The sequence below is a fragment of the Manis pentadactyla genome, chromosome 8 (genome assembly GCF_030020395.1).
Source record: "Manis pentadactyla isolate mManPen7 chromosome 8, mManPen7.hap1, whole genome shotgun sequence".
In the NCBI taxonomy this organism is placed as follows: Eukaryota; Metazoa; Chordata; class Mammalia; order Pholidota; family Manidae; genus Manis; species Manis pentadactyla.
In genome coordinates this window covers 76,344,232-76,358,155 of record NC_080026.1, presented here as the reverse complement: position 1 = coordinate 76,358,155, position 13,924 = coordinate 76,344,232, and positions in this window count along the sequence as shown.

Genomic DNA, 13,924 nt, shown 5'->3' with positions numbered 1-13,924 from the left:
TTGTGCTATATTAACCCACCCCACGTAAAACAAACTGCAAATGCATAACATTTTGACTAGTTAAAAATCTGTAAGGATGTTTATCAGTAGAGGCAAGGCTTACCTATTCAATCTATGACTTATTTCACTAGCATAACATCCTCAGGGTTCATCATGTTGTCACATGTGGCAAGATATTCTTTTTTAAGGCTGAATGAAAGGCAAATATTTTATGTACATTTTTTTCAGATAAGAAAATTAGGCTATAAATCTAGGATCCAAATAGATTCTAAATCTATTCTGATTGTGATTGACAGTAAGAACAATGTTTTACCTTGTAATCACCTGTGGCAGCTAGCTTCCCAGACGATAACCCAATGATCACTGCCTCCTGGTATTTTCAGCATCCTATAGTGTTTCCCACATTAAATAGGAATTACTTTTCTAACTACAAGGAAATGATGTGATTGATGGCATGTGCTGTCCAAAGCTGACTCATAAAAGACATCGGGGCTTCTGTCTTATTCTCTTTTGGTCACTTGCTCTGGAAGAAGCCAGCTACAATGTCATAAGGCTCTGAGGCCTCCTGTGAGGCCACGCGGTGAGCCATCTTGGGAGCAGATCATCCAGTCTGAGTCAAGCCATCAAATGACTCTAGTCCTGGCCAGCATCTTGACTGCAATCTAATGAGAGACTCTGCAGCAGAACCACCCACCTAAACATCCCTAAATTCCTGACTGAATGGTGAGTTAATAAATTCTTACTGTCTTAAACCACTATGATGGAGGCTAATTTGTTATGAAGAAATAGAGAACTATTACACCAATAAACACAAATGTAAAAATGTAAATGAAGTAAATGTTTTCCAAGAAACAGTATTTGCCCTTAAAATGTGTGATGTATTTATTCATCAATCCTAGTCTTTTGTATTAAAATTATTCTGTCTATTACTCCTAAAAATGCATTATTCTGTGGGTTGATCAGCATAATCATGACCAGTTCACAAAAATAATCAGACAAATGAAGCCACACTTGTCTTGTTTCAGTTCATTTGGTAAACTTGAGCCACTTCCATAAAGAAATTGTGAATATTCATTGTGTGCCATTTGTGTCATTTGTTTATGAAACTGTGATGTCACATTAAATTTCCAATGAAGTCTGAAACTAAAAGAAAAATGTTTCCTTCCTGAAGGATAGAATATGCTCCTGGCTAGAGTCAATTTATGTGATGATACTTTTGGACGAAGAGTCATGTCTCAGGTATCTGGGATTTAAAACTATAGAACTGTTATCTAACATGTGACATTGGCAATATCTAATTATATCACTAAAAACTATATAGAAGAGAGAACAAGTCATTAGACCAACTGATACAGTTGCATCTATACACTAGTTTGGAGAAATCATTTAAACCCTGAATTTTGGTTGTCTCATCTATAAATTAGTGTGATAGATGTCAGTTTCAAATGGTGGTTAAAGATAGCAACCATTAAGAATATTTAGGAATAGTTGTTTTATCAACTATTTGGGTAGCATCTTTTTGAAATACTGACAATTTATTTTTTCTTCTTATGTTCCCACCTTCCCCTTTTCTAACATTGAAACACTGCCTCAAGGGAAGACTTTGATAGAGAAGATCACAGAGAACATCTGGATTCTCCCTATATTTGTTTTTCAAATCCCTAAGCTAGTGTGAAAATTGAGAAATTCACTGTGTAAAAAAAATGTTGTAAGAATCATAAGCAGATATGATTTCTCTCCAAGACTAGAGAAAATTCTCAGAATTGAGTATGGAGAGATGAAGAGACACTAATAAGAGACCAGTGGATCCAGGAGAAGAGAGTCCCGCACCCTGGCTCATGCTGGGGCGGTAGGAGACCACCAGTGAAGATGGAAGAACCTGAGAGAAAGGAGACTTCCAGCAAGAATGGCTTCATGATGCCTCTGCTTACCCTCAGGGGCAGAACCAACCACTGGCATTGGAGAATGAGGTATTTGCAGTTGGCTGAGGGCTTTTATGGGGATGGAGCTGAGTGAGCCTTAGTAGGAGTATAAGTTGTATTACAAAATATCTAGCATTATCTACAAAAATAAAGATATTATATTTTCCAAATATCCTTGTTTATTGTGAATTATAATCCATACTTTTGGGAATATTGACAACAGAGAGACCAATGATATTGATAGAATGCTTACTAAATACCAATATGAAGTTAAGGGCATTACTCTTATTCTCATTTACAAATAAAGAAGTAATGGTATAGAATAGTTCAGTTACTAGTTCAGCATTACAGTTAATATGTGCCTGGCACACAGTGAGAGAGAGAGGGTGGGTCTGAGTTCTTTATTCTTATAGTTATTTTAGTATCTCAGTATTATTCAATTTTAGAGTAAAGAGGAAATTAGACATAAATTGTCTAGTTAGAATATTAGTTCATAATGATTTGAGCCTCATTTGGGGGCCTACATGAAATTAACTTTCCTACATTGGTATAGTATTTCTGAACTAAGATGATGATCCTCTCTCTATGTGAACATGCCAGGAGCTTGAAGGTTATTCCTTTGAAGATACCATGGTGAATTCCCCTTGCTCAGAAACATCTTATGTTGGATTGAAATCAGTTTCTGTGTAACTTTCATCTACTAGTTAAGTTCTATTATGTGGAATAACTCACTGGAGATCTATTCATTTTTCTATATGCCACTTATTCACATATTTAATTATTCCCCTGCTTTCCTCAAAAGACAAGGCTTTAGGACCCATCCTTTTCTTGGCCCCGATATTTTGGAGATGTCTTGGTTGTTGCTGTTTTGTTTTGTTTTTACATTACACTAAAACACAGTATCTTAAATGACATAAAACTGGCACAAAGCATTATATGAGCATAATTTTGATATAAATCTCAGCCATATTAATGCCTTCTGAGGCAATATTTCACTGTTATAAAGTGGGTTATGCTGTCAGCTAATACTAAATTATGGCAAATCAATACTTGTACCATACTTTTTCAATATTCAGAATGATCAAGTCATGCTGCCCCTTTTGAATACTTGAGCACTGCATTGTTTTTAGCCTAACTATAAGATTTTACATTAAGCAAGTGACTAGCAATCAATCACAACCTCTGAGAATGAGAAGAATTTGCTCTTGGAAAGACAAAATGGCATATGGTAAAACACATGCACCTTAAGTGAGACTTTGGGTTGAATCCCTAGTCCACCCTTGACAAATACTGGAAATGTGAGACAATTGCTTTATGCCGTCTCTTTTCTCTACAATGGGGATAATAAAGGCTGCCTCATATGTTATTTAAATATTTCTGTATTTAAACATTTAAATATGTTAAAACATTTTTTTAAAAAGGAGTTTGACATCATCTTTGTTTGAGCTTAAAAAAGTCCATAGGCTTGGTTTCCCTCCAAGTGAATATAAGCCTCTCTAGAAAGAAATATCAAATGTAAATTCTGCCAAATGTAGACTACACTTGATATTTGGCATAAAAAATACTAGAAATCATTTCTTGCTCTTATGTTCCTCACTCAACTCAACTATTAAGAATAGCTAGTAATTATTTTGCTTATATCAGTGACTAGACATTTAGCTGAATGTTCTGTTTTACTTCCTTTAAAATTCATTTCAATCTTTTAAGAAAATAAATGTATTCCCTCTTTCTGGATGAGGAGACTGAAACTCTAATAATTTAAGTCACTTGGAAAAAGACACAACTATTAAGTGGCAGTCCAACGATGCTCAGCCTAATTTATAAATGGCTGAGTATAGCCAGAAGATCAGCTATTGATGATGTGAGTCTCAGTCTGGGGGCTGGTAGAAAAGTTATCCCAGGACTCCTGGGAAAGCCAGAGCATGCCTGTTCCAGTTCCTGCTATGGGCCTGCTCAGTCTCAGTCTGGAACTCCTCCATTTTTCTAGGTCATGAAAATATCTTAATCTAGGCTGGTGATATAATCTTTCTGATGACCTTCAATAATCTCTGTCTCTTCAAAATGCTCAGGGTGAAGAAGAAAAATCATGAAATACCAGTGGAGTGGTATAGATTTGGAGTAGCAGTTCACTGAAACACAATTTCTGTCCCATTTTAATTTTTAGGGGCTTTTAATATATTAAATTGTCTTAATTAGGCTGCCTAAAGCTCCTTTAATTTTTAGTACAATGAAGACTGTTTTGCTTCTAATTTTCACAAATTCCAGATTATCTTTCTTCATAAATTATTTTATTGATAATTTTTAACTTTGGATCTCTTCATCCTTAAAAAAGAGAGTTTTGAAATAAATCTTTCTTGTGGTTATACAGTTGAGGGATTTGGAAATGACAGTATTCACATCTCCTATCACCTACAGAAATATTTAAATATTGCAAATCCAATTTAGTTTACATTTCTTTTTGTTTGGTATTTCCATTATATATACATCTGCGTCTTTTGGTGATGTTGACTTTTATTTGTTGCTTTTGAATTTATGTTTAGCTATTAAAAAATCCCATGTGGTCTGCTCTTTCCTAATTCTTAACAACTACTTCCACTGTTATATATATCAAGCCACCCTAGGAAGAATTTGTTTTTATTCATTTTTAAAATCTTGTGGCAAGAAGATATAGAACTGGAATTTAATGGCTCAACGTAAGCAGAAGGCAAAGGCACAATCTGCTAATCTTCTAATATGAAGGCTAATTATGTGGAGGCTGATGGCCAGATGTCTTCTCTTCCCCTTAGGCACAGAACAAGGATAAGTAGGTTTAAACTCAACATAGAGGATTCAGAAAATCACACTCAAAAAGTTATTAGGCATTCAGACTATTCTGAGGTGACTGCATTTAAACTTCACAAAAATAGAGCAACCAACACTTTCCTGCTACTCCTCACTTAAAAGATGGTCTACATTCAACACGAGATAAAATAGAAGAGTTGATTTTTAATAAAATGTGTGTTGTTTAGTAAAAGGGTTACTGGGACTTTCTAAATATAGTTCATGATACAATATATTGGCTCAAATTTTAATGAATCTGGTATTTATTGAGTTACTATTTACTTGATTTTATGCTAGGAGAAATAGGAGGGAGAACATAGCCTCTTAGTATTTTTTCTGTACTGTATTGTTCAATTTCCAGCTCATTTGAAAATCAAATCATAGAGTTCAGTCTTACAAAATAAAAAAGTTCCAGATATATGTTGTCCAACAATGTGAATATACTTAACACTACTGAACTGTATGCTTCAAAATGGTTAGGATGATAAGTTTCATGTTATGTGTTTCTTTTCATAATTAAAAAAATTAAACACACACAAATTATTAAGATTATCTAATGGAGGTGGGGATTTGGAACATAGATATTTCCTTTCCTTTTAGGTATATAATTTGATGTAATGTTTTTAAATTTGAATTTGGTGCTATTTGTCATTTAAAATTTGTATTCCATTTTGAGTAGAAATTCTACTTTAGAATTGATCATATATCCTTTCTTATAAAAGCAGTAAAAGCATAAACCATTATTTGTTTAGGGACATTTATGAAAATAATTTCAACATATATTTATTTTAAAATCAGGCTAACTGATGTAATAGATATACTCTAAATTTTTGTGACTTAATATAATAAAAATTTATTCTCAATCATGTAACTCCAATTGGTTATTCCCAAAGAGTAGAGAAAACTGCTTTAGGCAGTCACACAGAGATCCAGGCTTGAAGACTTCACCACCCAATGCACATGGCTTCATGGTCCTATTCAGTTGACAGAAAAGTATGGAGGACAGTGGAGATTTGGGGCATAGAAAATTTACATGGTCCATGCTTAGATACAATGTACCTCCTTGCTACATCAAAGCATGGTACATGGGTCAGCAGCGCCAGTTATCCCTTAAGAGTTTTTATAGATTCAACTATGCAAGTCTCATTCCCGACCCACTGAATCAGGATCTGCATTTTAGTATGATCCCCCAAGTGAATGATGTGCCTACTAACATTTGAGACGCAAGTGTTTAGACAAGGGATAGGCCAAGTTGCTGGCCAAAGAGGGCCTGCTACACTAGAAGAGATTATTATCTTATGGTATTAGTATAAGGGAAAGGATAAGGTTCTTCTGTTTCAGCAGACATGTCTCATTTTTCATATGTAAGTTTTTATTTTAAAAAAGCACAAGAATTTACTATGTTGCCATCTTAGTGTTCATCTTGATTCCTGATCATGTACTTTATTTGGATATACAAGGTTTTAGCTCATGGAGATAACCTTTAATCTCTCTGCCCTCACATTTACATAATACTATCCTAGAAAAACAATATTACTCCTTTAATGATGTTGAACAAATGCTATATGTAGAGTTATGCAAAGCCATATTGAAAAGTATTCTGGTAAGAACAGGAAATAATTAGTCTTACTAGAGAAAGTAAGTTTGCTTTTGTGACCATTTAAAAAGATTATGAACATGTTCGCAATTCAATTTCATCTTTAAATTGGAAGTTCACACACACACACACACACACACACACACACACTCATATATACCTTATATTCCTATAGTTCATGGAGATTTTGAATAATCATGGAATAATACTTTTCCAAAGAGGAATTTTGTGGAGATAGTTGACAAGTTTCACTATAGATTTTAAGGTTATAATGACACTTTGAACAAGCATGCCCATTTTGGTGGTGCTATCATATTTGGAGGCTTCTCACACTTAAATATTAACTTTCACAGCCAAATTAAAATGAATGCCTTCCCTAAATCCATAGTAAACATAAAACACAGAAGTATTAAAGCTCCCCCTGCTGTCACATGGCAGCTGCAATTTAACATTCATCTGCAAATACCATTTTACATAACCAAGCAGTTGAGCTTTGAGATTAATAGGTTGAATAATTAGAAGACTTCCATATTTTAATTATAAAAATTCTTCTTATTTCTTAGTAATACACAGTTGGTCAATTTTTTAAAACATTAAATGGGGGGCCTTTTTTCTTGAAGCTGTTTACAAAAAAATCTTGGGCAGCTATTTCATTATAGTACTTAGGTATTTTTAAGATGTAGTTAACATGTGTTTTAAGGAATATTTACCATCAAACAGAGTCCTAGAATTTTAGATCTGAAAGAGAGTGGGAGTTCAACTCTGAAAACTGAATCTCCCAGTTGTAACTTTGGAAGGAAAACAGGTTCCCAGCCTGGGGTGAATAAACCTTTGAAGCCAAAATCAGTCAAAGGGAGAAATAAAGTGGGAAAAACACATTTATTGCTTATAAGCAGTCATCTACTCCTGCTCGTCTTGTCTCTCATGACCTGGCTGCAAAAGGCCCAACCCAATCTCTCCTGTCCAGGTGCATGCTCATTCTCCACCCCCCTTGTAATCACCTATTAATTCGGAGATAGACTACTTCTCTCCACCCCTTGGAAACACCTACTGATATGGAGATGCACTAAGGCCAGGAGAGAGATTCTGGAAATATTGAAGTTTTACCCACACCAGTGAAAAATCAAAGAAGAATGCAGAATGTGGGTTAGAACCCAGGTAGATGTCCAGCTTATTGGTCATTCTGCTGTTCCTCACTCTCCCTCCATTATTTAGTAGAGTGCTCAGTTGAGTATATTGGATGAAAGTTTGTTTTCCAAAATTCTTAGTGGAAGATTGAAATAAAGCCTATCTTAAAATTCTTTAAATAAATACACCTACCTTATTTATTAAGTTCATATATTGTAGGTATTTTTATTTAAACAAAGAGTAGGAAAATTCTAATTTTGAATATAATGCCCATAGACATTGGTTTACATAATAAAAACTAATGTATTGATTTGTAGTATGACTGAATATTTTACTTAACTGCCTGGCTGTTTTTGTAAGCAGTTACCCCACCTAATGGGCCATGTGTAGGAAGAACGAATGACCAACTAAATTTAGAAATTTCAAACCTAAGGACCACTCCATTTCAGTTTTCCACTCCCCAAACAATTTCTAAGGCATTCCATTTCAAATGGGAATTGCCATGAACTGCTACAATAATTTCAGTTGCACATGCTGACTTCTGAAAAATATCTCATACCTAAATAAAAGTGGATTTTTTACCAGTGGAATGCATTGCGTTTCCCCAATTGTGGGTAAATTGCAATAATTCCAGAATCTCTAGCCTGGCTTAGTGCATCTCCATATCAATAGGTGTTTCCAAGGGGTGGAGAGAAGTAGTCCATCTCCACATCAGTAGGTGACTGCAGGGCCAGTGAGGGCATATCTGGACTGGAGAGGTTGGGGGGGCCCCTTCTCCTGCTCTGGGTGGTGAGAGACACAGGAGAGCAGACATGGAATACTAATTGTAGGAAATAAATGGGGTTTCCCACTTTATTTCTCCCTTTGACTGATTTGGGTCTCGAAGGTATTTTCTGCTGGGATTTTTTCCCCCAGTTACACCAATTCTTGTCTTCTCAAAGGAAGGAATTCAGTAGAGAGACCAGATAGCAAGAAAAAACAACAAGTAATTTATTGGGTTAAAGTGAAAAGTACATTGTGGAGACAGGAAAGTGGGTGGTCTGGAACCGGAAGAAACCCTGCTATTAGGTTTAGAGTAGGCTTTTATTTTTTCTTAAAATGGCAGGAAGTCCTGCCCTGTCTCTTCCTTTGATTGGTGGGTTCATTGACAACTCTAGGTTAAATAACCTTTTCCCAGTGTGCAGTCACCTTACCCCTAAGTACCTAAGCAAAGCACACAGGGCCAAAACAACAATGCTAATTAAGTTTAGATGTTATTTTAATGAGGTGGTATTACTTTTTGACAAGGTTTTCTGGACCTTGTGCATGCCCTGTCATTAGGAAAGCCCCTGTGGTCCTGGGTGTAGCTCAGGAAGAGGGGTTCCCAGCTCCAGGCAAGTTCCTTATGAATTTGATGAGACCGAATAATGAAAATGGATTGTTGGGGGTAAAAAGGAGCTCATACCAAACTTTAATCTCACAGCAGTAGGTCAAGCACTAGAATCCTGTGCGCCCATCTCAGTCTCTGGCTCAGCTCCAGCCTCTGTTCTCCAGGTGCTGCCTCTCTTGTGACTTCGTCTCCTCTCCCTCCTGCTCCTTAATATTGGGCTCTGCTGCTTCCTCTGCCTTTTTCTCTAGGCTCCCTTCTGTCTCTCTAGCATGGGGCCCCAGGGCTTCTCTTTGCTCTCAGTGCTGGGTGGAACTCTGTGGGCAGGTCTCCATGGTGACTGGAGATGACATCCGGGTGCTTGTTTGTTTTCTCTCCATCCCTCCCTCAGGCCAATACTTGTGTGACTGATAGTTCACTCCTGGTGGAAAGATTCTTAAAAGCAATGTCAGCTGTAAAGTGCTTACTGCCAAGGAGTATACAAGCAGCCACCTGTGAAGCAGGGTAACTATTACCTCATGGGTGATATTAGAATCAGGGAGAATTCTGGCCATGAGATTTCCATTTTTCCTACACTGGGTGTCTTGACAGTACAGTGTCTTTAACTGTCTGGGCCTCCTGGTAGGCTAGGGAAGAATGGGAAAAAATTATTCTTACATGACTAGGGCAGTCTGATGGGCAGTCTGGGTTGGCCAGGATAGTCTTCCTTGGTGATGGGCTGGCTCATTTCTCCTGTTCATGTCTAACTAACTGCCCACTCCAACAGGTACACCATATGCATTTGCTATACCAACACAATTCTTTCCTAATACATTTTAAATGCCTCACCAATTCTAGGTAGTACAGGAAAAGAGTAAAAAGCATCATTTCAAAGACTTTTTGAATCTTTTTCCCCCCTTTTGTACTGAGGTAATCATTTTAGGATTATTAGGAAAGACTCATTTTAGAATAAAGAGAATAGGTGTGTATGTAGACAGTAAATAAATGTTTTCTTATAAATATCCTTTCCCTATCCCAGATTCTAGGACAACAAAAGACAGTAAAACTGGTACACATATAAATTTAACTCCATCATGATATCTGGATCTGTGAAAGGCTTTCTTTTAATGGCAAATCTATTTTTAGCCAATTATAAGTTTACTTTTACAAAGAATTTTACTAGCAGTGTCAAGAAAATGCAACAGATTTCTAGATGAAACCTGTATATTAAGAGTGTGATTGCATTCAAGGCAAAGCTGACGACTATAAGTTAGTAGTTATTCATCAACAGTGGAATTACCTTATCTCATCTACCAGCAAAGAAGAAAAACTGAAGAATCTGAAATGAATTGATCCATAATACTTGGTTTGCTTGGAAAACACTAGTTACTCGGGAAAATACAGTAATCATATGTTCAGTTCACTATTAAATAATGAAGTGAAAACTTGTGAAGAGAGACTTGTAACTTTTTGTTTAAAAGAATCAGTTCTACTAAAGTAGTTTAGATATACAGAGAATTGAGGAGGCCACTTCTTTTTAAAAAAGAGCAGGAAGCTGTTGAAAACCTGCAGAAAATAACCCTAGCCAAACCTACCATTTATTAGTATAGAGAAAATCAGAATAGGGGAATTGTAGGTTAGGTTCTATGAGAAAAAAATCATTAAAAAAGAAAATATAGAACAATTTTTAAAGCACAAGGTCAACTTCAATCATAAACCCCACACACTTCTTTTGGGCTGAGACCCTAGATTATCAGTGAACTCATGACACATGTAGGCAAAAGTGGCTCAAGCAGCTGAGTATCTTGTCTTAAACTTCAGTTGTAAATGAGGGTTTCTTGAGTCACGACATGATTCGGTTAGTTTCTGTGAGTAGTGCCTTTGTTTGAACACACCGATTAGAAGGTGATGTGAATGAAGACATTGAGAAGAGGCTGTTTTGCTAGTGTTCCCAGAGTAACAAAGAGATCAAAGTGCTACAAATCTCATAGGAAATTCTATTCACTTAAAACTGCCATTCTAATTTAATCACCTTGTCCTCAGGAGAAGAAAGGTCAAGTAAGTTCCTTAAGATTTGGTACTTAGCTGAAGGTGTAAACTTATGCTCAAATATATTTTTCTCTTTAAATAATTAAATCTCCACTTTTAGTACCAGGAGGTCTTTATCTCTGATATGATCAAAACCAGTAATTTTTCAAGTTAATTTAAAAAGTAAGTTAATCTAGAAAATCATAACTCTCAATATATAAATACTTCACATATTTTATTTTAAATATAAACACACACACACACACACACACACACATGCACCATCTGATGTACAACCAAGGCCATTCTAGGGCTGTAAGTTCCCAGTTAGAGTGCTATGTTATTTTACATTAACTAGAGTCACTCATCAATTATATGTTAGTTTTTTAAAGTGGATGGAGAAGTTAAACAGTGCAAAGCAATCTGAGGGAAGAATCATCTAGAACTTTCTTTCTCTTCATCTTCCCTGCCCCAACATATTTTACTACAAATTCAACAGAATATATACTTTTTGGCTATTTGCCTTTATTGAGTCAGCCCAAAGCATTAGATTAAGTTTTCATAAAGCACCTCTCTTTCCAGTATTCTATGTTTTTGGTTTGCATGACACATAATTAAACTATTTAATTTCAAATAGACTGTATAAATGGCTCATAGATTATGATTTCTTTGAGTATTTATCAGTAAATATTTGCTTACATCTCCCTCTTACTGTGGGCAGAGAATGACTCCATGTCTCATTGATGTTGGGTTTGGCTACATGACTTGATATGGTCAATGGGATATTAGAGGATGTGATTTCAGCATAGGCTTGAAATATACTTGCTCTTTTGTCCTTCTGTCATCACAATGGGGAAAACATGCCCTGTGTAGCTGCTTCTGTCAGAAGAAATGAGAAATGCATTGAATAGAGTCACCTCAGCTAACCCACAGACGTGTAAACAACATAAGAAATGCCACTGCTATATGCCACTGAGTTTGAGGTATTTGTCATGCTCTACTATGTATGTGAACACTAGCAAAATAAACTCAAATGACTTTAGAAAAGCATCAGTTCAGCTTGTTAAAGCAGATATATGTGTATTAAGAGAATTGTACTAATTGTAAAATCATACTAACTGAAAACTGGGAGGAATCATATTTTCATTTGTCCCAAGCCTTTGTATCCTCTGCCTGTAACGTTCTTCCTAATAAAAAATAATTTGGCCAATACTGCTAACCACCATAGCATTGGGTCTAAAGGTACTTTTGTATACACAATGCTATTTCATAGTTAATGAAGAAAGATCATTTTTAAAAATTTAGATTCATTGTTAAAGACTTTATTAGCTCAAGCTTGTCACTAAAGTTGCTTTCTCAAAATCCTAGTAAGCTCAAGATCTTTGTGGGAAAACAGGCCATATTTTGTAGCCTGATCTACTGATTTTCTCATCTTATGTCAATCTTACATTTCCTCCCTGTTCCTCTTGAACCACACATTTAGTGTTAGACCGGTAACATTTCTAGGTCGTTATATGGCAGTAGCATAAGGTAGAGTACTGATTCGCTGCAGAAGACAGCTCATCATGAATGAGACACATTCACATGTGACGGGCCACACAGAACATATTCCTGGCTCCTAGTTTCCAGCTTTGCTGCATGCATTATAGATCACGTTCAGTCACCGTCACTTTACACAGCTAGCTGCCTCAGTGAAACATGGCGGAAAGAGCTATACCTGGCCTGTATCTCAACCACCAGGTATTCCTTCTAAGTTATAGTTGCACATCTGACACCTTCTATGAGATGACTGAATTTACTGTACCTTCCACATCTGCTTCTCACTCTTTCAAATATTATTTAGAGAGCACTTTCTACATACCAGGTGTCACTCAGCAGCAAGGACACAACATGATAAAACCTCTGGCTTTAAAAACATATATTCTAATCCAAACACAAAGTGCAGTCAAAATGCTGAAAGTTAAAATGCAGTAATAATTTTCACCCATGAAATTAGCAGAGATAATAGATTTCTAATCTCTACTCATTATTAAAATAACTATTTTTTCCTTCCGTGGAGGAAAAAGAGTGAGGAAGAATGTGCTGTGGTACACTACAACTGCATAGTAAGCTGGGAAGACTTTATAGAAAGCCGAAAGAAATGTTTCAATGAAAACCTTTAGAAATGTACAGGAAATTTTATCTAAGTCTACTTTTGAGTACCTAAAGGGAAATAAACCTGAGTGGGCATGTTGATTTAAAAAAATATGCTTATTCTAATTAACTAGATATAAATGGAGAGGAGATACTTAACATCCAAAGGTGACGATTTTGGTTAAATAAATTCTATAATATTCTTAAACTGGAAAGATAGGAAGTTACTGCACTGATAAATTGAACTTACATGCAAATTTTTGTATATTGTCAACTTTAGAAAATATATACAGACATTATTATTTTTCTGGAGAATTTTCATAAAAGTCATATATTTGTGAAAGAATGTAAACATTCAGATATTGTGAAATATTATTTAGCCTTGAAAAAACAGAACATATCAATAGTCACTTTTCTACAGTCATGTAATTTGATTATTAAAGAACTCTTGCACATTTTACTTTTTCTATGAATAAATATTAGAGAGCTTATAAATAAATGTTAATCATGATTAAATGTTAACATGCATTCATGAGGTTATGATTTATATTGAAACAATATATTCAGGTAGTCTTTATTTTGTGGAAATTAAAAATTTTGAAAGCATAGTATTTAGAGGAAAATTAGAAGTATTCATATTTTCCTGCCTCAAATGTAAATATTAAATATGTAAGAAAATATAAACGATGTTCAGAGATATATCAGGTATCTTATTAAAGTTTTTAGCAAATTATCCATTTTTATCTGTAATTTCATCATTTTTTTCAACTTTGTTAAGAGTATTTCAACAGTTGGGTAAACAACAGTGCCTACTTTTTCCTTAAGTCAGGAATATTTTTTCTGAGGCAACTTTTTGGTTTGTTTAAAAGTACAGCCATTATGTACATAAGGTGAGAGGTAGCTTCCTAATAATAACCGACAGTTGTCTGTTTTCTGAAAACAAAAGCCTTA